The sequence below is a fragment of the Bos indicus x Bos taurus genome, chromosome 5 (genome assembly GCF_003369695.1).
Source record: "Bos indicus x Bos taurus breed Angus x Brahman F1 hybrid chromosome 5, Bos_hybrid_MaternalHap_v2.0, whole genome shotgun sequence".
Lineage (NCBI taxonomy): Eukaryota > Metazoa > Chordata > Mammalia > Artiodactyla > Bovidae > Bos > Bos indicus x Bos taurus.
In genome coordinates this window covers 103,783,552-103,810,346 of record NC_040080.1, presented here as the reverse complement: position 1 = coordinate 103,810,346, position 26,795 = coordinate 103,783,552, and the positions used below count along the sequence as shown (strand labels likewise).

Genomic DNA, 26,795 nt, shown 5'->3' with positions numbered 1-26,795 from the left:
TATACAGTGGAGGTGAGAAATAGATTAAAGGGATTAGATCTGACAGACAGTGCCTGAAGAACTATGGACAGAGGTTCATGACATTGTATAGGAGGCAGTGATCAAGACCATCCACAAGAAAAAGAAATGCAAAAAGGCAAATAGTTTTATGAGGAGGCCTTACAAACAGCTGAGAAAATAAGAGGAGCTAAAGGCAAAGGAGAAAAGGAAAGATATACCCATTTGAATGCAGAGTTCCAAAGAAGAGCAAGGAGAGATAAGAAAGCTGTCCTCAGCAATCAATAAAAAGAAATAGAGGAAAACAATAGAATAGGAAAGACTAGAGAGCTCTTTAGGAAAATCAGAGATACCAAGGGAACATTTCATGCAAAGATGGGCACAATAAAAGACAGAATGGTATGGACCTAACAGAAGCAGAAAATATTAAGAAGTCATGCCGAGAATACACAGAAGAACAATACAAAAAAGATTTTCACAACTCAGATAATCATGATGGTGTGATCACCAACCTAGAGCCAGACATCCTGGAATGAGAAATCAAGCGGGCCTTAGGAAGCATCACTACAAAGCTACTGGAGGTGATGGAATTCCAGTTGAGCTATTTCAAATCCTCAAAGATGATGCTATGAAAGTGCTGGGCTCAACATTCCAGCAAATCTGGAAAACTCAGCAATGGCCACACATCTGAAAAAGGTCAGTTTTCATTCCAATCCCAAAGAAAGGCAATGCCAAAAAATGATCAAACTACTGCACAATTGTACTCATCTCACACTCTAGCAAAGCAATGCTTAAAATTCTCCAAGCCAGGCTTCAACAATACGTGAACCATGAACTTCCTGATGTTCAAACTGGTTTTAGAAAAGGCAGAGGAATCAGAGATCAAATTGCCAACATCCGTTGGAGCATCAAAAAAGCAAAAGTTCCAGAATAACACCTGCTTTTGCTTTATTGACTATGCCAAACCCTTTGCCTGTGTGAATCACAACAAACTGTGGAAAACACTTAAAGAGATGGGAATATCAAACCATCTGACATGCCTCTTGGAAAATCTGTATGCAGGTCAAGAAGCAACAGTTAGAACTGGACATGGAACAACAGACTGGTTCCAAATAGGAAAAGGAGTACGGCTAGGCTGTATATTGTCACCCTACATATTTAACTTATATGCAGAGTACATCCTGAGAAATGCTGGGCTGGATGAAGCACAAGCTGGAATCAAGATTGCCAGGAGAAATATCAATAACCTCAGACATGCAGATGACACCACCCTTACGTCAGAAAGTGAAGAAGAACTAAAGAGCCTCATGAGGAAAGTGAAAGAGGAGAGTGAAACAGTTGGCTTAAAGCTCAACACTCAGAAAACTAAGATCATGGCATCTAGACCCATCACTTCTTGGAAAATAGATGGGGAAACAATCGAAACAGTGGCTGACTTTATTTTTTTTGATGTCCAAAATCACTGCAGATGGTGACTGCAGCCATGAAAGTAAAAGACACTTGCTCCTTGGAAGGAAAAATATTACCAAATTAGATAGCATATTAAAAAGCAGGGACATTACTTTGCCAACAAAGGTCTATCTAGTCAAAGCTATTGCTTTTCCAGTAGACATGTATGGATGTGAGAGTTAGACTCTAAAGAAAGCTGAGTGCCGAATAATTGATGCTTTTGAATGGTGGTGTTGGAGAAGACTCTGGAGATTCCTTTGGACTTCAGGGAGATTCAACCTGTCCATTCTAAAGGAAATCAGTCCTGAGTATTCATTGGAAGGACTGATGCTGAAGCGAAAATCCAATACTTTGGCCACTGGATGCAAAGAACCAAGTCATTGGAATAGTCCCCGATGCTGGGAATGATTGATGTTGGGAGGAGAAGGGGACAACAGAGGATGAGATGGTTGGATGGCATCACTGATGCGATGAACATAAATTTGAGTAGTCTCTGGGGTTTGGTGATAGACAGGGAAGAATGGTGTGCTGCAGTCCATGGGGTTGCAAAGAGTTGGACACCACTGAGCAACTGAACTTAACTGATTAAGTAATATCATACCTCAAGGGAAAATGAGAAGTGAGGGAGTTTTCACAAGGGAATTGGAAATCTATTTGACTACTGGGAGATGGATTGGGTTTTACAGATTGAGTTTTGGAGAGTTTTCTATATGGAACTATTCAGCACATAAGAAAATAACACTATTTTATGCTATTTCTAATAAAATATATATTTTCCATTTATAATATATTCTATAAGTAGCCTGGGAAATAAAGCAAGCATCTCAATATGTCTCCTGTTTCAGGGACTGGCATATTTACTTCCCAAAGTTGAAACACACTGGATCTCCATATGATAAGTAAGAAGAGCAAAAGCACCAGACTATATTGTTCTTTTGAAGTCTCTATTTGACAGAAATGTCCTTTGCTCATTATATTTTATATTTCCAGAATATGTGCATATTGGTAGTAATAAATATGTGTTGCACTTTTATATCTACAAGCAGATATGCTAAGAAAAATTTTGATCTTTACGAACCATAAGAGAAGATTATTTTATCACAGCTATAGTAGATTTATGGTTATTTACATTATGAACATTTTTTAAAGTTATTCATAATTACAGATCCTGGATCTTAAAGGGACTTTGAGTGTTTTATAGATCCACTTATAAACACTTTCAAAGAGACAGGTATGTATGTATATGCATACATCATCAGAGAAGTAAATTTTAGAATAGCACTTTACCTATTCTGTATTAATATTCCATTTGGTATAAAGTTCTCACACATATGCACACAAAATCCTAATTCTGTAAGTTGAGCCCACTTTCTTTTTTCTGATATTAGTGATAACTGAGAGTTATTAATCACTGACCTATATAAAACTTTCCTTCAAATAAAAATTATGGTTATGACATTACTGCTTTTTAAAGAATGTTAGTCGCTGAGTTGTATCCAACTCTTTGGGATCCCATGGACTGTAGCCTGCCAGGCTCCTCTGTCCATGAAATTCTCTAGGCAAGAACACTGGGGTGGGTTGCCATTCCCTTCTCCAGGGGATCTTCCTGACCCAGGGATTGAACCTAGGTCTTCTGCATTGCAGGCAAATACTCCAACTTACATTACAATTGAAAAAGCAAAAAAGGCATAAGAGTAGCCAAAATATGTATTAAAAACATTCAACTTCATTAATTGTCTATATAGCAAATTAAAATAAAAATAAGTTGCTGCTTTTTACAATCAAATTGGATACCTGTGATTGGATTCCCTTTTCCTCTGCTGATAAAGTTGTGGTAAATAATCGTGAACATCTAATGTGGATAATAAGACATTACATAATCTTTCTAGAAAGAAATTTCTCAAAACGTATTTGTAATCACTGTCTCCTTGGCTCCACTTCTATCTACAACATTCTGTGTTAAATCAACTTCCTTAAACTGTTTTAATTTTCTTCTGCCTTAAATCAAAAGTTAAACCTGAGAATAATTTAGGAATTTTCTCACTTCTAAAGGAAAAAATCTAGCAGAAAGGGAAAAGATGAAAGAGTCAAAAAAGGGTTAAAATGTGTCCAAGGTAACATCTGTTCCTAGATCTTGCCACAGTATTGCCCCCTACCAGTTGGCACAAGTGTTGGGCTGGATTAACCTTGAACATTAGCCTCAACACTTTTAATAACTGGGAGATGAGACTATTAGCCTAAAGAATAGAATATGGGAAGGGTCCCAAAGCAGGTCTTTCACAGAATTTGGAAATACAGTTGATGCTTGAACAACAAGAGGTTGGGACAGCAACCCTCCATGTTCAAATGTAACTTATAGTTTACATATTTATCCAAGGATCCTCTGCACCTGCAGTTTCACAGATCCTTAGTTTCAGACAATTTTAGTAAGTACTATAGTATTTACCACAGGGGAGGAAAAAACAAAAACAAAAAACTGGTGTATAAGTGGAGCCAAGCAGTTTAACCTCATGTTGTTCAAAGGATCAACTATAAGAACTAAGGTGAATTCAAAATTTTGTGTATAGATGGTCACAGAACTGTTATATTATACTCCTGAAAACATGGATATTGCTTATTGTCATTTCAGGGATTCAAATGTTTGTCCAGTTCTAGATGATACCTATTAATTTGGAACAAAACATAGGAGGAGGAAAAAATAGAAACTGGATAGGATTTCACCTCACAAACTTAGTTATTGAAATTAGCATTTTCATATTTAAAATTGCTAATATCTCAAATTATGCAAACATGAACAGTTTTGAAAATTTGGTATATTTATAACTCTGTGTCAGGGCCCAGTGAACAATCTGAGTGGCCCAGTGCAAAATGAAAATGTGGGGCTCCTAGCTAAAATATTATTAAGAATTTCAAGACAGCAACAGCAGAACCACAGATTAAGGATGGTGTCCTTCTAAGTGTGTGACCCTGTTTCAACTTCATAAGTCACATGCCCATCCATGAAGCCTGCCCAGCCCTGAGAATGGATACTACATTTTTAAATGGAGAAGTTTTCTATCCTGATATATTATCATAAACTGGATATAGCTTCTCATATTGTATAAGTACCTACTTATAAAGTTCTTTACTCCAAATTTGTAGTTTTTATCCATTTATAAAATTAAATGGATAAAATTCAGTACTTTACCCATTTATAAAATTAAAATAAGATAATTTTAAAAAAACAGATTTAAGATTTTAGTTGAAAAAAAAAATGTTTGGAGAACTAAAGAACTTAAAAATGCATTATATATTGAAAAGATATCCAATGTTTTTTAAAGTTTAAGCATTTTAAAATGCATAAATAGAAAATTTATTCTTTTTCATCTTATAACAATAAAATATATCTCAATTCAAGAAAAAATAAAATGATGATATAGGAAAAACATTTTCCAAAATTAAGATGTTTACTAGTTCCTGATCCACGAAAAAAACAATCAATATTTGACCACAATAAATTTAAAAACATCTTCATAGTGTATATGCCCAAAGCAAAAACTCACTAGAGTTTAGCGTATTCAGTGTTTTAGGCTGCATATTATCATCACAGAATAAATGAGTCATTTGAAGGATGCAGTTATATCCAACATTTCATGAGTTAATATTTCAGTTGATGAAGCTATTTGAGTTATCTGATGTCACTGTGACTCACAGCAAAATCATTATTTTTGACAACTGGAATTTCTTTGAGCATTAATCACTGAAATTGGGTATAGAACATAGTAGTTCTTTTTTTTTTTTTTTCCCCAGATTTTCTTCTTTTAGCCACAACATAAGCAAAATTAACTTTGAAAGAAATGAGAATGGAGTATACTGGTTCTTCTATTCAGGTATCCAGAAGGAAAAGCTCCCTTGAGTTTTCACATGAAAGGTGGCTGTCAGTTGTAGACAGTACTTGCCTACCTTGATTCCCTTCCCTAATAGAGTCTATATGTTTCCACAACCCAATATATACTGATCTATAGCCATTATATCAAAAAAATGAAAAGGCATCCTCCCACCATGAGAGTAATAAAGAGTGCTGATAAAATTGTTTGGCAGAAAGAGATTTTGTTAAAAGGTTAGCAGTACAACACCTTAGTCTGTAAGTAACTGCCAACTATTTACTCTGAAAAATCTCTGTAGAACAAGTTTTCATTCGATTTAATTACTGTGAAATGTTCCACTCAAATACATAAGGCTACAAAACACACACACATGACATGTACGGTATGATATTTGGCAGTTCTGCTTCTGGTGAAAAAAAGAATACTGCCATTAACCAATGGCTTCTTTTGTACAATAGATGGTTTAAATGCTGTTTTTTTTTTTTTTTTTTTTTTTCCTTTTTTTCAAGGCTATGGTTAATATAAAGGTACCTCTGACACTGTACAAATCCCTTTGTGAACATCATTGATTTTGATGAATTGGTTCATTTTTCCCCTTTCAAATGACAATATGTTCCCAGCATCTGTCAAACATTTTAACCAACAAGTATTATGTTGACCCTATCCTCTGAAGATACAATATCTTATTCTGAAAATTTTAATTAATATTCTTGGGTTATCATATGATAAAAATGCATTTGTTATAGCCAAAGGCTTATAAGGGGGTAACATCTCTTAAATATATTAGTATTTATGGTGTACCTCCACTATAAAGGGATGCCTATATACAAAACACATACACAAGCTTCTTTTGTGTGTGTATATATATAAAGAGAGAGAAAAAATATATATATATATAATTTATATGTGTATATACATATATTTGTATATATATATATGTCAACTTGGAAGATTCTAGCTTTAGAAAAAGATAGTTTTATCAAAATGATGAAAGCATGCAATGAATAATTCTCTACATGTTAGCTATTGAGAAAGCATATATATATAATACAAGAAAAGTTATCATAAGATATGCCAAAAAGGCATCACCACCTCAATGGCCATGAGACTGAGCAAACTCCAGGAGAGAGTGAAGAACAAAGAAGCCTGGCATGCTGCAGTCCATGGGGTTGCAAAGAGTCAGACATGACTTAGTGATGAAATAACAATATCAAAAAAGATTTAATAGAAAAAAATGCTTAATATAAGCAATAACATTAGAATGTTGGTATCAACTGATTTGATCAAAGGAGAATGAAATAGCAGGAAATTGAAGCCTGGGAAATATACACACATAGAGGAAGAAGAGAAAAGATAATTTAGTCAGAGAGAACACCTAGGAAAATATGCCATATAGTTCTCATTCAATCATCCAGTTTATCAATCATGTGTTTGTTCATTTATTTCATCATTTATTGACTGATTTATCAAGATATTGAGCCCTACTTTGTCAAAAGCACTGTGATCTATTAAGATCTATGACAAGAGTTGAGAACAAAATATAAGCCAAACAGAAATAAATAAAAATAAGGATTTAAAAAAATATTTTGCATACAAAATAGTCTTAGTTACTGTAGAAGTAGGCTATGGAAGATACATGTACACACAGTGAGTAGGTTGCACTGTATCTGTGAGTCATTATAACATTATAGAAATTACATATCCAGAACAACAGAACTAAATTTCTATTAAAAAATAAATCTGATAGACATCCACCAGACAAAGAAATATACATATTCCAGAGAGAGACAAGTTGGGGAATGAAGTGTCTTGCTCCTTCATGATTTTTTGTTTGTTTTCCATAGCACAGGTTAGTACTTCGCTATTCTTATTTGTCATGGCTTTTCTGTTTCTATTAGAGGGGTTGTACCTTGGGAACAAATGCTCCAATGTTCTCAGTGTTGTTTGCAGCATCTACCTCTGATATGATACATTAAATCCACACTGTGCTTGTGTGCTAAGTCACTTCAGTTGTGTCCAACTCTTTGCAACCCTATCAACTACAGCCCACCAGGCTCCTCTGACCATGGAATTCTCCAGACAAGAATACTGAAGTGGGTCACCATGCCCTCCTCCAGGGGATCTTCCAGGCCCAGGAATCAAACTCTTTATCTCCTGCATTCCCTGTATTGACAGGTGGGTTCTTTACCACTAATGCCACCTGGGAAACCCACATCCTCCCTAAATATATAGAAAAGAGGATGAATGGAAAGAGTTAGAGAGGGGGGCAGAAAGGAAAGAAGAATGGAGAGAGAGAAGAAAGGAAGGAAAAATCTAAAGGCACTATTTCAGAATCTATTAAAATACTCTAGATATGTTATGAATTGAATAAGATAGCTACAGTCAAAAGTGAATAAAAAAGTACCAGTATTTTTTCCTATCATCTGACATATTTGACAAATAATCCATGAAGTTTTAAGTTTTCATAAGTCACATGAAAATTTACCTCACTATATTAGAGTCAAACCTTAAATAATTACATATAATAATTTATAAATTGTTCCTTTACTTGAAAAACTATAATAATGTTAATAATAATAACATTTAAATTGATTTGAAGATGTTCATTCACACACAAAACTTTTTAAAGAGTTCACCTTGTTTCTCTTTGGGGTATGTGAGAACACAAAAGCACTGGAAAAATAAATGAATATCACAGAATCATAAAAGTGCAGATCCAGGTTTCATTCTCAAATCTGCCACATTTCAAAACATAGGCTTTTACATATTACTCCTCTGTTCATTTATTTTGAATAAATGATAAGAAACCATTTTGATAAACAGCATGCCATCTAATTCTGCTGTTAAATAGTAACTGTGCTTCATGAATTCACTCTAATATTATCTTTTTGATTCCTCTTATTGGTGTACATTAATCTTTGAAAGCAAATGTGACAAAACCTAAATTATCTCATCTCATTTAGCATCTTGCCCTTGCAAGAAAGAGAGCAACAATAAAATGAAAATCAGTTACAGAAGGGCTAATGTACTGGCATGCCAGATCTCTCCAGCTTTACCATTCCTTACTTCCTGAAAAATGAAAGAGGTAAACCCATCTACAAGTTATAAATAGTTTACAAATCAATTTATATGTCATTACACCATGTAAAGTTTGTAAAAAGGAGAAAATTGATTTAATCTATTTGAATGCTGTATGCAAAGAATGTCCTATTCCTCTGATAAGTGGTAACTGTCACCTGATAATAGACACATGCCTTATAATAGTGACATGCCAATTACCAAGAAAAAGATAACACCTTGTATATTTGAAAGTTCAGTACATTTTATGATCAGGCACTAGCTTACTTAGACTTCTAGTAGAAATAATACTATGGTGTACTGGGAGCATAGGGGAATTCCTTGCCAATTAAACACGTAGTTAATACTTCTCACCACCTATCATTGTATACTACACACCCTGATGTTTTCATTGTTCTGCTGATAGATTTTCACTGTCCCATTGTAAAAAAGAATTTCGCTAATTTCCTCACATTTAGGACAATCAGCATTTGAAACAGAACTGTTAGGAGACAATGGCACCATTAAGGGCTTCCCAGGTGGCACAGTAGTAAAGAATCCCCCTGCCAATGCAGGAGACACAAGAGACACGGGTTTGATCCCTGGGTTGGGAAGATCCCCTGGAAAAGGAAATGGCAACCCGCTCCAGTATCCTTGTCTGGAAAACTCCATGACAGAGGAGCCTGCTGGGCTACAGTCCTTTGGGCAACAAAGAGTCAGACATGACTGAGCATAGCACAATGGCATCATTATTAGGTGTAAGATGGAAACCAAATCAATTCATTCACTCTCTTTTTGGCCAACCTTCTCTGGACAAGCTTAGAAAAAAAGGTAAACAATTAGAGAAAAAGGTAAACTAGTAATTATAATTATCCTAACAACTGTAATTCAGAAAGGAATGTTTGAAATAAATCTAATAATTTACAACAAAGGGACAGCGGGGCCTGGTGGGCTGCCGTCTATGGCAGACTGAAGCGACTTAGCAGCAGCAGCAGTATACAGAGCCCCTGAAGTGGCTTATGTAAGTATATGGATTCAATTAAAGTGAAAAATCAGAACTATGTTAGTAGTTTAAAATACTCATACTATAGGAGAAAACAATTCTTACTAAAACCTAATGTCTCCTCACTTCAAATCCTCTTTTTTTTTTCCATGAATAATTATTCTGATAGTGTTTACTTTGAATTGTAAGTTGCCATGCAATTAGTAGCACCAGAATTTGAAGAGGTACATTGTCCTGTCAGAAACGCACGACATAGCTCATTAGTATCAATTAGCAATTGTTTCTTGGTAAGTATTTTTAAAAGCTCAAATGTTAAATTGTGGGGTTATCTGGGGGACAAAACTCATCTCTTGACTAGCCATCAGTTTCTAAAATTATTTGTTTTTACTGAAACGATAGAAAATAACATGAAAAATCAGCTGAAGCATGAAAGAAGAGATTAAAAAATTGCCAGAAGCAAGTAAAAGAATTAGTCAAGGTAACCATCAATAATCACATACCTTAATTGAACTCTAATTCTATGTATTTACAAAAGTATGTATAGCATGCAAATTTGATAATTTTGCAAACAGAACATTTATTTCTAGAATATACTTGTTTCAAAACTGTCTCTATGGTTATTATTAGATGACTTGGTGTAAATTCTTTGCCATTTAAGCTAAAACATTTCATATTCTTTTCTTGTCTAGGATTTCTTTTTCTCCTACCATTCTCCATTCTTTCCTGAAATTTATGTAATCAGTGATTCTTAACTAAGAAAGATTTTGTCTCTCCTGGATATGTCTGGAGACACTTACAGTAGTCACAACTTGGGAGGTTCTATACCTTTGGCATCTAGTGAAAACAGAGCAGGGATGCTGCGAAACATTTGATACAACACAGAGAAACTCCTCATAACAAAAATTATTGAACCCCAAATGTCCATAGTGCTGCTATCAGGGATCTTGATCTAAACCACAGTCATAAAATAAAGTCTGTAACTAGTTTATTTTTCATGTATTTTTCTAAAGAAAAAAAAATCTCTAGATTGTTGTTGTTGTTCTGATTATCTATTACTGTGTTAATAGCCCAAAATAGTGGCTGGAACCAACAGCATCATTTATTTTGTTCATGAATCCAGCACTCCACTGGATTCAGCTAGTCAGTTCTCCCCCTGACTTGGGTCTCCCATGCAGTAGTGGCACAGTGTCTCATTTCAGGCATGGGGTTATCTTGATAACTTCAACACTTGAGTAGCTGGTACAGAGCTGGAAAGATGCAAACAATGGGTGCCAGAACAGTTGGGGTTGCTGGCTAGTCATCACTTCTTCCTGTATATGGTTTGTCCACCTGATATCTCCTTGTAGTGACATCAGGATAGCTGGGTTTGTTTGTTTGTTTGTTTTAATATGATGGCTGATGATCTTACAGAGCAAACGTCTCAAGAAAGACTGGCAGAAGCTGCGTGCATTTTTATCCAAAGTCACATTGCATTCCTACTACTACATTCCGTTTTACAAGGCAGTTGCAATGTCCTGTCCAGGTTCTAGGAGAGCTGATATAAGCCCCCTCAGTTCTTGAACTGGTGAGTGTCAAAGAACTTGCAGGCACAGTCCACCTTCTTTCCATAAAGTATTTACCTTTTTTACTCGCAAAGTACATCTACTGTCTCTCAGGACCCCCAAATATCTCATATATTATAGCCTCAGACTCAGGCCCAAGTGCAGCATCTTGTAAATATCAGATTTGGGCAGAGACGAGGCTCTATGGGTGTTGTTCTTTCACTACTGTGTGGCTCAGTCTGAAGACCTGTGAACTGAAGAAACAAGCTATCTCCCCACCATACAGCCAACATATACCAGTGGTTCAGCTATGGGATGACTGCTCTATACTCTCTCATTCAAAATATTGGGTATACCATAAAGTTCATTCAGGTTTTTCACAATACAGAAGAACCCAAACAAACTTTTTGGCCAACCAATAAAACAAATGGAAGCCAGAGTCACTGATTTATAGCATTTCTGAAATACAGCTTGGTTCTTATTGCCAGTTTATTGATAACAGCTTAGTCTTATTGCCTAGAAATGTTTTTCCACAATACCTGGATTTACTTTCTGGGTCCTGATTTTGGTTTCTGATTTGGCCTCTTTTTTTTTTGTAAAGAAATTGTGTTTGCATCTGAACATTTTCTCAGCCTGATTCCAGTCCATAGAAATTCTGGAGTCTAAATCTTATAATTTTATAGTGTCTCTGTCCTTTCAGTCTCATCTGGTTAAATTTTCTTTAAAATTATGTGGGGTCTTTTGTGTGAATTGATTTATGATTCTTCCAATTAGAGAAAATATACTATCACAGATTTATCTTGGGAAAGGTCATTTCTAACTTAGAATATATTGGCAGACATTACTGAGAAGATTTTAGGTCACAAACAATGACATAATGACACTGTTTCTATTCATATCTCAGCTTTGCATTACTCTGTTTCTTTAGAGTAGCAATCAGGGACAAAGACAGTGACCTAACTTGGATTATTCACACACCCTAAACCAATCTGTCTGACCAACAGCACAGTGAACTTTAATTATATATGAGACCCGAATAGTATGTCTCTGATTCCAGTCTTGGGATTATGAAGGGATACAATCTGGGTCCTCACCTATTAACAAACATGGAATAAACACAGTTATTTTAGTGGAAGAGATATGGTGTTCGTATGAAAAATATGGGTTCACCATATTTCTGTATATGCTTACAATAAGCACATTCTGATTCTTGAGAAGAATATGGAGACATATATACTGCACTGAGGTTTACTTCATGTTCCAGGCCTTTACAAAAATTTATACATTGATAGCCTTATCACATAGTGTTTACCCATTAATTTATATAACACTTGACTTAGAAAGTTGGCTTCTGCCATTCTTTGAATTTTGAGGATATCATAAAAAGAATGTTGCAATGTTTATTACTACTTTTTAGCAATCCATAATTAAACACTTAAAATATTATTATAATCTCTTAAATTCTCTAGAGAATAAAAAAGTGAAATATAACAACTGCAATTAAGTTCCCTGGTATATATGCAAAAAGTATATAATTCAATTTCTCATCTCTGAAAATATTTCTGAAATTGAATGTCTGCTACTTGTGTATGTGTATGTCTTAACCAATTTAGGTAAAGATTAAAAGAGAATACAAAAGGAAGTCAAGATCCTATGGCGTTTTAGGGAATTGAGGCCTCTATGTAAGTATATGTAAGCTTTTCCTTTACCTGGAGATGTACTTGTTCTACAAGGTGCATTGTAGATTTGTAAATTTGACTTTTATAAGATGCTGAAAAAAAATCCAAATCTCAATAAAAATAAATATTCACAGGTTTCATCATATATATGATTTTTGAAAATGTGAAATCTATTATGATTCAAAATATACACTTTGGTATTAATTACAATTTAAAATAGTTAGTGGAAAATTAGCACCCTAACTATTCATTATTGTCTTAAAGTCATGAATTGATTATATGTGAAGTGTGAAATGCAACAATTTTTATGACCTCTTGACACCACTGACCCTTCTCAAATTCTGAAGCCCTATGAAGTTGAATTTTGAAAGAATTACAGACATCCTAATAATATTCTGAAATTAATCTTTATTTATTAATGTGTTACAAAACTAGGTGAATCTAAAGCTTTAAATTTGTTTCTATTACTTCCAGAGCTACCTTTTGGGGCCTCTACTTTCTCTGGTCTAATATCTTATGGGGAGTATTTAAGTAGTCATTTTACACATAAATTTTATATATACATTTATATATGTATATAAAAATTTTAATAATTATTATAATAATGACCCAAACTTTTCTACCTTACATGCAGTAACAATAGTCACAAAATATTTATGTGACTTCAGAAAGAAAATATCAACATGTGCTCATTTGTAAAAACAGAAATGCTCTTGGTGAAATGTCATTTTAATAACATGAATATAAACAAATTACTTTTAAATTACTGAAAATTTTAAAATAAACATTGACTTTAAAAGAATCTCTGATAGTCATTAATAAAGACTAATGACATAAAAGTCAAATTTCATGAATCTTGTGACGTTATCTAGAACTTTACATTTTGTATACTGTGCAAAGAGATTGAGGAATCTAGAGTATATAATAATTTTTCTTTTTTTTCCCATTTTTTAATGAATAAGAGAGTATGTGAAAAGTAATCATTACTTAATTGTTTCTCCATTGGTACTTACTAGTTTTCTGAATCTCTGGAAATTACACAATATGGCTATAAATCGCAATGATTTTGAGTTAAATTATATCAGACAAAAGATTCCACAAGAAATCAGATAGACACAGAGATTTAAATCACCAACTCCCTTCTTATCCAGTATACCCCTGTGCAAGAGCCACACCTGTGCCCAAAATATTTTGAACAAATATTATGACTTTCTAAGAAGATGGTGAAAAATGCCATCTCAACAACTTCCTTTACAAAATTAAAACAGATTCTAGTTGCGTCAAATGCATAAAATATCTGTTTTTTTTTCCCTGCATGTTTAGGAATTAACCCTTTATTTTACTTCTATGAAGAAATATGATAGAAATCATTTGAATAGTTAAGGGAACATATAATCATACTCCAAAACTTTCATAGAAGAACGTCAGTATCTAAAGATTACAGATTCCTTCTAACAATACAAGTGAATATACAGTTTTGGTTCATCTCAAGTTTTTAAATAATCATAACAGAAACATCATTTATCACTTGACAAAAGACAGTTTGAAATATCTAAAATCTGAGTGATATCATGTCATAACTATACTTTAAAAATTATAAACTCAATATATTAAATTAGATCCTGAGGAAGTAATATGAAACCATATCAACTTTATTTTCTATAGCAACATTTTCATTAATTAAGATACTAACTTAAGAGAAAACTAAGATAGTATGTCAATTTTCAAGCAGCAAATCAGACAAAGACCCAAAAATATAAAGTACCCATCTGAATAAAATTTCTGTGTAAATTTATGTTTGACCACATGAGTCTGACTAGTATATTTTATGTGCCTGAGTTGCTTCTGGATTCACTGGCAATAAGAAATGTGTCTGCCCACATTAAACAAAACACTTGGTTTCTTTTACTAGACAAAGGGAACGACAGAATTTAAATATTTTCTCTCATTTTTCCTGTAGATTCTAGCAACACAACCTTGTCAAGAGCTTGACTATAATAAATCATTAATCCGGGTGTTTGTGTATATAAATACAAGTGTATGTATGTATATACATATATATATATATATATATATATACATACAGTAAGAAATTTAAGATTGCCTATAATTCAATCCCCTGGAATTGGTCATTGTTAGTATGTGGATCTACACATACACATTATTCTGTTTTCACTGTTTAATGTGTATAATATATATTGTCAAATCTTACTTGATAGCAATTGAATAAAATTTAATAGATATATAATAAAGAAACAAATACCACTTTGCATTGGTGGCTTTATCTAATTATTGATGATTTGAAATTAATTTGAAAATGTAAAAGTAGAATTAAGAAGGTGTAAAATTCAAAATATTATAGCAAAAATATTCCTAAATCAAACTATTTGAATATTCATGATAGAATATAGCTGTCTTAAAAATATGTTTCCCTTTGGAATAAAATCCTAAATCCTGCATGTGGAAATTATAATGTGAGTTATAGCTTAACACACTTAGAGTCAAAAATATTGAAAGGCTCCACTGCAATCACATCTCCAAATTCACTTTTCTTCATTTCACTTTTCTTGAACCTTTGAGCCCTATTTTTATCTTTGATAGGGTTAAATCCAAGTTGTTAACACTTCAGTAGACTAAGTGCCTAAAATAAAGTCTCAACATACAAAACATGATTCACAGTTTCAGAATAGTACATAGTACTTACCCATCCAAGAAGGATATAACAGAAGCTGAGAAGCTGTCAAAGAGAAAAATGTCAGAAGGATTAATAAATCATATTGCTATAACATGATGATGCGAATTGAAAACAGCTATGTAAAAATAGGTAGCTAGCAGTCAGATGGCTTGGCTTCTTTTAGCCTTGGTAGTAGTACATTTATCTTCTGTTATGCACTGGTAAGAAGCTGGCAAGCTTGGTATACATAAACATTACTGAAAGATGTTATGATTGGCTTGGATCCAGAAAATGTGCTCTAACATTACCATTAGCTATCACAGATCTTAAATATCACTGGAAATGATTGAACAGGCAAAAAAAGACAATAACGGGAAGAAAAATTAAGAGTATAATTAGGAATAAAATGTCTTTTCAACATTTTATGACATATGACATAAATTTTATGTCACTTCTAACATAAGAATTTTAAAATAATTTAATAAAATCTAAATGTTCATGTGGTTCATAAGAACAAAGTGAGCACATTGCTATGCAGGGGAAAGAAATATCTAAAACAAGGGATTATTGAATATGATTTTTTACTCTTTTATGGTTTTAATGTTTCTTAGAAACTAATTTTCCTAATGTCTTTTCCCTGTTGTATATGAAAGCTGCTATACTGTTATTTTACTGTCAATTATCTGTGACCCTATATAAAAAATGGCACAACAAAACTAAAGAACCAAAAATATAATTTAAAAAATTAATTAATTGTCAATCTGCAGGCAATGAAACAGAAGCTTTTGAGAAAGTCAGACATTAACTTGGCTGTGATGAATTTCATTTGGTTTGGTGATTTAACAATGATCACAGACTTAGGGCAGTTTATTAATCAATAAACTCAACTGAAATAAAATTAGCCATATATGTAAAATAAAACACAAATAAAATGTGTATAATGAAATGTTTTTATAAGCACCATAATGAGGGATTTTAAAAAATTTTAGCCCATTAATATAATTCTACCTTGTATTGCCTAAATTGATAGCTCTTATTTATTAAACACATATTTTAAACATAGTCAAGAAGAAAATTAAGATTGGCGATAATCCTATTTCCTGGACATATGTGGAGATAGCCACATATTAACAACATGTTAATATGTGGATTTACATGCATCTGTTCTTTTTCCCATGTTTTATTAGAAGAAATCAAAATAAAACTGCACTTACCAAAAATAACATCTATAGATATAAAAATGAATGTTCACTATGAACCCACTTAAGGAATGAATATTGTTTTCTGTATTTTGTCAGATTTTTTCATGTATATACCAACATATTTTAACATTATTCTCTCATGTTCAAACATATTCATACATATGGCTATAAGTATAAAACACATTATTTTATAACTCACCTTTTGCCATAACACTGTATCTTAAATATCTTTCAATATCAGTTAAAACACATACAATTATTTAATGATTATATACTTGTAATGATTTAATTATACTTGTAATATACTTGTAATGATTGTAATTTAATGATTATATACTCTGATGCTGGGAGGGATTAGGGGCAGGAGGAGAAGGGGATGACAGAGGATGAGACGGCTGGATGGCATCACTGACTCGATGGCCATGAGTCTGGGTGAACTCCGGGAGTTGGTGATGGACAGGGAGGCCTGGCGTGCTGTGGTTTATGGGGTCGCAAAGAGTCAGACACAACTGAGCGACTGATCTGATCTGATACTTGTAATGAAAGAGTAAAAATGATTAATTCATATATGGACTTTTTTTTCATATATGGACTTTTGAAAATAGAATATTTCTGCAATTAACAAGAATTGATTATTAAGTTAACTTGTATAGCTAAAACAAGACTAAACTGGTTTTTCAGGAAAACAAGGGAAAAGGCCTTAAGAAGAATTTGTCAGGTGTGATTTGTAATCACAGATGTTATCATCAAGAAAATAATATTGTGTAAGTAAGGAAGTATAGGACTTACTCAGCAGAAGGAAGGTCTAACAGGTTTGATTCTGAATAGAATACAGCTGAAAAATGAATATTAGGAGATTAATTCTAAAGTAGTAGATTTTCTTAAACTAATGCTGAATGACATTCATTTGAAAAAGAGATTTTTAATCTCCTAATAGGGGCTTCCCTGGTGGCTCAGATCGTAAAGAATCTGCCTGATATGGGGGGAACCTAGGTTCAATTCCTGGGTCGGGAAGATCCCCTGGAAAAGGAAATGACATTCCACTCTAGTATTCTTGCCTAGAAAATTCCATGGACTGAGGAGCCTGGTGGGCTATAGTCGAAGGGGTCTCGACTCTTTGTCGGACATGACTGATCAACTAACACTTTCACTTTCAATCTCATAATAAAGCCTTGAAAACATGTGATACATCACTTCCATCTATTTAACATTCATGAAATCATTACCTAAAATATCAACAGAGATATGCATTAGTTTTTCCCCATGTTGCTTTTTTTTCCTTTGTAATTTAAAATATTCACTGTATACATACTTCAGTAGCTGGTTGTTTTACTGTTGTTCCTAATAGCACCTTTTGAAATGATATACTTTTGCTGTTCCACTAAAATTCATAAAAATAAATTACCTCTTGATTTTTTAGATTAATCATGGAATAGTCTTTGTTAAATCTCAGATGATTGAAAAATAAATCACATGTGCCTCAAATATTCTTTGAAGCACAAGCATTGCAAATTGATATTACAGAGTGGATTTTTCATCTTGACAGCTTATCATAGAAGCCAAGTTGCCCCAGATTTTCTTTCTTTAAAGAACAGGTTAAAACTTGTCAAACATAAAGAATGAAACATAAGACTTGTTTATTGCTGCAAAGCAATCAACCCATGGATCAGATTCTATATGAGATTTATTTCCATTGCAACTGGATAGCTTGAAAATTTGAGCCATTAAAATTAGTGGTAATTTTGCTCTTTTCAAGGACCCAAGAAAAAGGAATTTTATTCAAAGAAACAATTGCACTTTGGCATGTTCTAAGTGTGGAAAAACAACTACAACACACACAAGAAGAACCTCATATATAGTCTTTTCAGAGCACAGACACAAAACATATTTTCCAGTGTTATTTGATTAACCATGAATGTTTTTGCAAATAAAAATCTCAGTGTTATACTTGTTTTGTAAATACAGTAGTAAAATAAAATGAATCAACCCAAATATATGCTAAAACGCTTAGTCTAAGGAATAGTATCACCTTGCAAATATATGCTGTGTTGCCAAAACAAAAGTAGGATGAGCATTTATATTTTCCTGTGTATGCATGTGTGCTAAGTTGTTTCAGTCATGTCCAACTCTTTGTGACCCTATGGCTGTAGTATGCAAGGCTCCTCTGCCCATGGGATTCTCCAGGCAAGAATACTGGAGTGGGTTGCCATGCCCTCCTCCAAGGTTCTTCCAAACCCAGGAAATGAACCCAGGTCCCCCACATTGCAGGCAGATTCTTTACTGTCTAATCTAATAGTGACCCAATAAAGAGTCCCTTGGACTGCAAGGAGATCCAACCAGTCCATTATAAAGGAGATCAGCCCTGGGATTTCTTTGGAAGGAATGATGCTAAAGCTGAAACTCTAGTACTTTGGCCACCTCATGCAAAGAGTTGATTCATTGGAAAAGACTCTGATGCTGGGAGGGATTGGGGGCAGGAGGAGAAGGGGATGACAGAGGATGAGATGGTTGGATGGCATCACTGGCTCGATGGACGTGAGTCTGAGTGAACTCCGGGAGTTGGTGATGGACAGGGAGGTCTGGCGTGCTGCGATTCATGGGGTCTCAAAGAGTCGGACACGACCAAGCGACTGAACTGAACTTAACTGAATCTTAACCAGCATGGTAATGCTAATTTTTCAACTTTACCTCCTGCAGTTCTCCTATATAAATTCTCTAGCTTAGAAAACTAGCCCTTTCATCATCACTGGGTCTAAAATTTTCTTTTGAAATCCTCAACACATAAACATTGAATCTTCTTCTGTTTTTGAATAGCCCATTTCTATCTTTTCCTGTGATTGTTTTATTCATCATTATACAAGTAGAACTTTTCTTTTTCTTTTTTTCATTTTCATTGTAAGCATCCATTCATTTTCTCTAGTACAAAACCACCATAACTTTGTGGGAACATGTTACCGTAACAAAACTAGGATGAGAATTTATATTCTCCTGTGCATGTATGCCAAGTCATTTCAGTTCAGTTCAGCTGCTCAGTCATGTCCGACTCTTTGCGACCCCATAAACCACAGCACACCAGGCCTCTCTGTCCATCACCAACTCCCGGAGTTCACTCAGACTCACGTCCATCGAGTCAGTGATGCCATCCAGCCACCTCATCTTCTGTCGTCCCCTTCTCCTCTTGCCCCCAATCCCTCCTAGCATCAGAGTCTTTTCCAATGTGTCAACTCTCCGCATGAGGTGGCCAAAGTATTGGAGTTTCAGCTTTAGCATCATTCCTTCCAAAGAACAACCAGGGCTGATCTCCTCTAGAATGGACTGATTGGATTTCCTTGCAGTCCAAGGGACTCGCAAGAGTCTTCGCCAATACAACAGTTCAAAAGCACTAATTCTTCGGCACTCAGCTTTCTTCACAGTCCAATTCTCACATCCATACATGACCACAGGAAAAACAATAGCCTTGACTAGACGGACCTTTGTTGGCAAAGTAATGTCTCTGCTTTTCAACATGCTATCTAGGTTGGTCATAACTTTTCTTCCAAGGAGTAAGCATCTTAATGTCATGGCTGCAATCACCATCTGCAGTGATTTTGGAGCCCAAAAAAATAAAGTCTGACACTGTTTCCCCATCTATTTCCCATGAAGTGATGGGACCGGATGCCATGATCTTCATTTTCTGAAAGTTGAGTTTTAAGCCAACTTTGTCATTCTCCTCTTTCACTTTCATCAGGAGGCTTTTTAGTTCCTCTTCACTTTCTGCCATAAGGGTGGTGTCATCTGCATATCTGAGGTTATTGAGATTTCTCCCGGCAATCTTGATTCCAGCTTGTGCTTCTTCCAGCCCAACATTTCTCTTGATATACTCTGCATATAAGTTAAATAAGCAGGGTGACAATATATAGCCTTGACGTACTCCTTTTCCTATTTGGAATCAGTCTGTTGTTCTGTGTCCAATTCTAACTGTTGCTTCCTGACCTGCATATAGGTTTCTCAAGAGGCAGGTCAGGTGGTCTGGTATTCCCATCTCTTTTAGATTTTTCCACAGTTTATTGTGATCCACACAGTCAAAGGCTTTGGAATAGTCAATAAAGCAGAAATATATGTTTTTCTGGAACTCTCTTGCTTTTTTGATGATCCAGTGGATGTTGGCAATTTGATCTCTGGTTCCTCTGCCTTTTCTTAAAAACCAGCTTGCTGAAGCCTGGCTTGGAGAATTTTAAGCATTACTTTACTAACGTCTGAGATGAATGCAATTGTGCAATAGTTTGAGCATTCTTTGGCATTGCCTTTCTTTAGGATTGGAATGAAGACTGACCTTTTCCAGTCCTGTGGCCACTGCTGAGTTTTCCAAATTTGCTGGCATATTGAGTGCAGCACTTTCACAGCATCATCTTTCAGGATTTGAAATAGCTCAACTGAAATTCCATCACCTCTACTAGCTTTGTTCGTAGTGGTGCTTTCTAAGGCCCACTTGACTTCACATTCCAGGATGTCTGGCTCTAGGTGAGTGATCACATCATTGTGATTATCTTGGTTGTGAAGATCTTTTTTGTACAGGTCTTCTGTGTATTCTTGCCATCTCTTCTTAATATCTTCTGCTTCTGTTAGGTCCATACCATTTCTGTCCTTTATCGAGCCCGTCTTTGCATGAAATATTCCCTTGGTATCTCTAATTTTCTTGAAGAGATCTCTAGTCTTTCCCATTGTGTTGTTTTCTTCCATCTCTTTGCATTGATCGCTGAGGAAGGTTTTCTTATCTCTCCTTGCTATTCTTTGGAACTTTGCATTCAGATGCTTATGTCTTTCCTTTTCTCCTTTTCTCCAAGTCATTTCAGTCATGTCCAACTCTTTGTGACATATGGACGGTAGTCTGCCAGGCTCCTCTGTCCATGGGATTTTCCAGGCAAGAATACTCGACTGGGTTGCCATGCCCTCCTCCAGGGAATCTTTCTTACCCAGGAATGAAATCCATGTTTTCTACATCTCCTGCATTGAAAAGTGGATTGTTTACCCTTACCTGGGAAGTCCATATTCTCCTGTAAAATGTATACAGAGTCAGAGAAAAAGACAAGGACTTCATGCTGTTGCAGAATGTGTATATTCCAGTAAAGGCAAACTTCATTAAAATATTATTTTGCTTTTAGTGTGGGAGTTAGTCTCTGCATGTGCCATGATCAGAAAATATCTTGGGGACAGAGGATTAAATAGCATATCATAAATATAGTAAAAGTGAGACAGATGCTAAGTTAGGGATTATGATTATGATCCTCCTCTTTTTTTTTAAGTACTTTTGTTATACCAGATAATATTTAATAAACTATTGCTATCTAATAAGTTTATCTGGAGAATAAATGCTATTCTTAATCTCCAGATAAGTTCACCTTATTTAGTCCTCCACAGCAATGCTACAAAGTAATTTTTATTCCTTTCTACTCTAGATGAGAGAAGACTGAGGCCTACAGAGAAAGTGGTTTACCTTTGGTCCACTATCTAGTGAGTGTAAGTCAGAAATAAATTGAGATCGTCTGTCTCCAGTGACTGTTCTTTTGATTTTTAGATAGATGGCCATGATAACCTGTTTGGTAGAAGTTTTAGAATTACTATAGAATTTTCATGTTTATGATCTCATTTCCCAATTATAACCATTATATTCAATCTAGAGAGTGGTTATTGTTTTATATAACAGAAACACTAAAGTATGTTTTTTTTTAATAGTAATTTTAGGATTAGGTCCAGAGTTTATAAGATCAGTTAAGGCTTCTGTTGAAAACCCTATCACTCAGTCAGGCTTTTTTTGTACTGCCCTGCAAATGTTCACCCTCCTCGAAGAAGACACCCAAATAAATCTCTTGCATGCAAGTGTTTATGTGAGTCTGTTTCCAGGGACCCTGACCTAAAAGAATAGTTTCAATATCAAACCATTTTCTTGAGACCTTTGTTAAGTCTTCTCAGTTAAGTTAACTTAACTGAAGTTAAGTCTTTAGTCCTTTGTTAAGTCTTTCCTGGTGGCTCAGGTGGTAAAGAATCTGCTTGCCATTCAGCAGACCTGGGTTGAATCCCTGGGTTGAGAAGATTCCCTGGAGGAGAGCATGGCAACCCACTCCAGTATTCTTGCCTGGAGAATCCCATGGACAGAGGAGCCTGGGGGTTGCAAAGAGTCGGACATGACTGAGCAGCTAATACACACACGATTTCTGGAGACTCTAGCTTGTGATGCCTTGTTTCTTTGGATATTTTGTTTTTATTATAAATTTATACTTCTTAAAATTTTATTTGTGGTAATTATTTGTGGCTTAGACTGAAAACAGGTTATTCAAAAGAAAATTTACAATTGTTTCTGTCAGGTGACTGGGGGCTATATCAACCTATGATCACTGCAGTACTGCAATGAAGTTTTTCACATCACATAATTCAGGATACAGTCCAATATTAGGATTGTTTTCAACTAGAATGATCATTTTCCCCTGTCATTCAGCACTATTACTAGAATTCAAGATAGAAATAACATCTTGTAACACTATCCAGAAATGTACATTTATATATATTTTACACTTAAATCAAGGGACTGGCCAATTTGGTGGATGCTAGTTTTATATTCTTTTAGCCTTCCTAATTTAAGCAACTCTTAGATTTATCTCTCTGTTCTCTGTGTTCTGTAAATCTATGAAAATTAAGCTCAAATTCACTAAAGTTTGCAATTGCTCTCAAAATGGAAGTTAGCATTCTACTTACCACTTTTCTCTTTTCATTTAGTTCTGCCTTAGAGTATTCCTTACTTTCCACTTAGCTCATCAATGCATCAAAATGTGTTAATATACTCAGCATTTATAATATTAATATTTTCCCCAAGCCAAAGAGATAGGTATATTACCCATTCTGCCATGCTATAGAATTGTAAGTCTCTTCCTCTAATCTTCATAAAATATCTTGACTTTTAACATGTAGTCCTTTTCCCCCCAAAAAAGCAAGCTGAAATAAAGTGAAAACAGAAACCTACATGTAGAGGTGGTAAATTCCTGGGTCAGAACCAATTTTTAATGAAAGCTATCTTACTGATAAAACAAACAAAGAGCTGGAGGAATAAAAAGAGTAAATCCCTCTTTCTCTTTATTAGAATAAAAAGAATACTTGTTTGCTTTGCTACAGAGAAATGTTGAACAATGTACTGGACAGAAGCATTTACACCCTGCTTTAGGCCTAAAGGGAAGTTTTATGACTATCTTTTCTGCTCTTAAATCAATACAAAGTAAAAGGGATATTTACAGAAGGTACTAAATGCTTTGAAGTTCCAGGAATAAAAAATGCATTCACTCTTAAGCTTTTCTGAAATAATGTGAGAAAAAATACAATTTTAGGATTCCCCAGTAACCCACTGAAAATAGGAGTCAGAGGGTTGAGAGATTTCTTTGCTCCTAGAGAAGGAGAAGGCACAAGGCAGCCATAGCAAGTCTCCTGTGGCCCCTGAGTAACAAGATAAAACAACAGGATTTCCTTTGTCACTGATAACAAGACACTTGGCTGAGAAAGAGAAAACAGACAGATGTTGAAGGGATCTGTGGTCATGATGAGAGTAAATTATAACAAAGAGCTGTGCAGGATGTATGTCAAGAAACCAAGTGGGGATAGAGAAACCTCAACAGATGCCAATGTGGTGAGGAGAGGGGACCTGATTGTACATTGCAACAGATGTCAGTGTAGGACAAAGGAAGGCTGAAGCCCAGATGTCTCACCATCTGATATTGTATTATGAAAACTTTTCAGAAATTAAATCTATCCAGAAAGAAAGGATACGACTTTTGGACACGACTGAGCGACTTCATTTTCACTTTTCACTTTCATGCATTGGCAAAGGAAATGGCAACCCATTACAGTGTTCTTGCCTGGAGAATCCCAGGGACCGGGGAGCCTGGTGGGCTGCTGTCTATGGGGTCACACAGAGTCGGACATGACTGAAGCGACTTAGCAGTAGCAGGAAGAAAGGAAGGAGGGGGAAGAGCAACTCGGATTTGACTGAATTAAAACCTGGCCTTGGGAATACCCTGAAGCAATTAAATTCACTTAGACTTGATTCAGTTAACATTTTTTCACTATCAAGCAGAATGGTAACTCACAAGCTAAATCTGGTTATGATAAATTTAATCTAATGGCACATTATATTATCACTTGAATTTTAGAGCCTGAGGATATGTATCCACTATACATCCTCTTGATCTCCACAAAGATCTATCAGGAAGAAAGTAGTGATCAACTGTGTAAAACACGGCTGCCAACTAACTTAGGATGGAAACATGGTGAATTCAGCAATAAGTTCTTGATCAGTGACCCTGGAAGCAGAATCCTAGAAAGACAAGGGTAGAAAAATCAGCTAGAAGGTAAAAAAATTGAATTAATATATGTAAAACACACACATGCACACAACTCTTGAAAAACTTATTATGAAGGGAAATAGGAAACAAAAAACAGATTAAAATAGTATCTAAAGGGGCATATGAGGTCAAGGAAAGTCTTGTTTTGTTTTATTTAAGATTATAGATATTAGATCATATTTGACTGATCAGAGAAAATATATAGGACAAATCAAGAAATTGAATATAACAGGAGACAGCCAGAAGTGTGGCAGGAACAAAGAAATACATGTGGAGGGACTGGATTTAAATTGGAGCAATGCTTTCTTCATTGTAATGGGAACAGGAGGCATTAGGACAGTGTTTAGAAATAATAGCAAAAATACTAAGTAGTTGCTATCTGGAGTTTTCACTGTGGGAAGATGTGAAGCCATAGGCTTGTGATTAGTGGAGGAAAAAAAGAAGCCAAGATTTAAGTAGAGTGGATAAATGAGATTTCATAGTGGAAACAGACAGAGTCAAACTTTCTAGAGATACACTGTTTCTTGAATGAATTGTGCAAAGTTCATTTGAGTTGGGTGAATATGTAACTTTAGTACTTCTGGTATATAGCTTGATGTTTAGCTGTTGGGATACAGGCACAAAGATGGATCTGCCCAAAGCTGCATCTTGACAAGTGTGTATGAAATTAGAGTAAGGGAGACAAGAATATTTTTAAAAGAGTGATAGTAAATATGGTACAACCAGAAAGAGAAGTCAGGCATGGAGGAAGACTGTAAAAGTCGAAGGCAACTGATGAGTAGTGAAACAGCTGGAGATCAATAACTTGGGCACCTTCTCATTAAAGCTGCTTTGAAGTGGTGGTAACTGTTAGGGTGCTTAGCTGTTTAAATTATCAACATGTTGAAACAAGTAACCAGAAGGTCCGTAAATGTCCTGTCTCAGAAAGGGAGGACACGTGGAAGAGCACACCACCCAGAGTTAAAATCTGATGAGCAAAAGAGGGGCCAATAGTCTGAGAGTAGCATGGGTGAGTCCTAATTTTAAGGAACCTATTCTGTATAAATTGTATTTAATTTTCAAACAAATGGAAATATCTTTGAACATTAAAAAAAAAAAAATTCATTTTCGGAACGGGTTGCCTGTAAGGAGTCAGTCACTGGAAATGTTCAAATAGAGACTGGTTTATTATTAGTTATATTGTGAAGAGACTTCAACACATAAAAAATTTAGATTATATGATCTCTGAAGTATCTTCCTACTTCAAGATTATTTCTGAATCTGAATGTTTATGCATCCACTATTCATTATTTTCTTTTTCTCTAAAGTTCAATCATGAGCAAACTTGACTATATCCTAAAAATCTTCCTAAAATTCTTCTCCCTAGAATGTTTAGGTGTTAACTTAAACCTAGTTATTTCCCGATGACATTTATCCTTCTACAAAAGAAGTCTGAGACTTAAAGTAGGGTAAGTGCCCTTTATGTATTCATCATCCTATTCCAGACAACCGTATATCCTTCTTCTATAAAACACCTCCCTTTGTTGCTATCATCTAAAAATCACCTAGGTCACCTCTTTTATTTTCATTACTGGTTAGCTCCTGGCTTACTTAACTATCTCCAAAACCACTTCTGTAGTGGTGAATTCAAACTCCAAGACCTAGCCTCTTCATTCTTCTCAGTCATCTTGGTCCCCACTCTAATTCCCCAAATCACTCTACAATAGCATATATGACTTTGTCTTTACCAACCACAATCACTCTCCTCAAACCTCGATTTCAAATATTAGTTGTTGTTCACTGTCATTATTCAGTCACTAAGTCATACCTGACTCTCTGCCACCCCATAAACTGCAGCACACGTCTTCCTTGTCCTTCACTATTTCCCAGAGCTTGCTCCAACTCATATCCACTGAGTCGGTTATGCTATCCAACCATCTCATCCTCTGTCACCCTTTCTCCTTCTGCCCTCAATCTTTCCCAGC

At 35.0% G+C, this 26,795-nt stretch overlaps 1 protein-coding gene across 2 annotated transcripts in view; it reads right to left on the bottom strand.

The window, feature by feature from the left end:
• MGAT4C (MGAT4 family member C) overlaps positions 1 to 15,339 on the bottom strand; it is a 772,354-nt gene extending 757,015 nt beyond the window's left edge. For both annotated transcript variants that reach the window (XM_027543212.1, XM_027543214.1), the window contains exon 1: positions 15,297 to 15,339. The gene's annotated coding sequence lies outside the window, so the exon portion shown is untranslated. The remainder of the gene's footprint in view (positions 1 to 15,296) is intronic.
• Between the last annotated feature and the right edge of the window lie 11,456 nt (positions 15,340 to 26,795).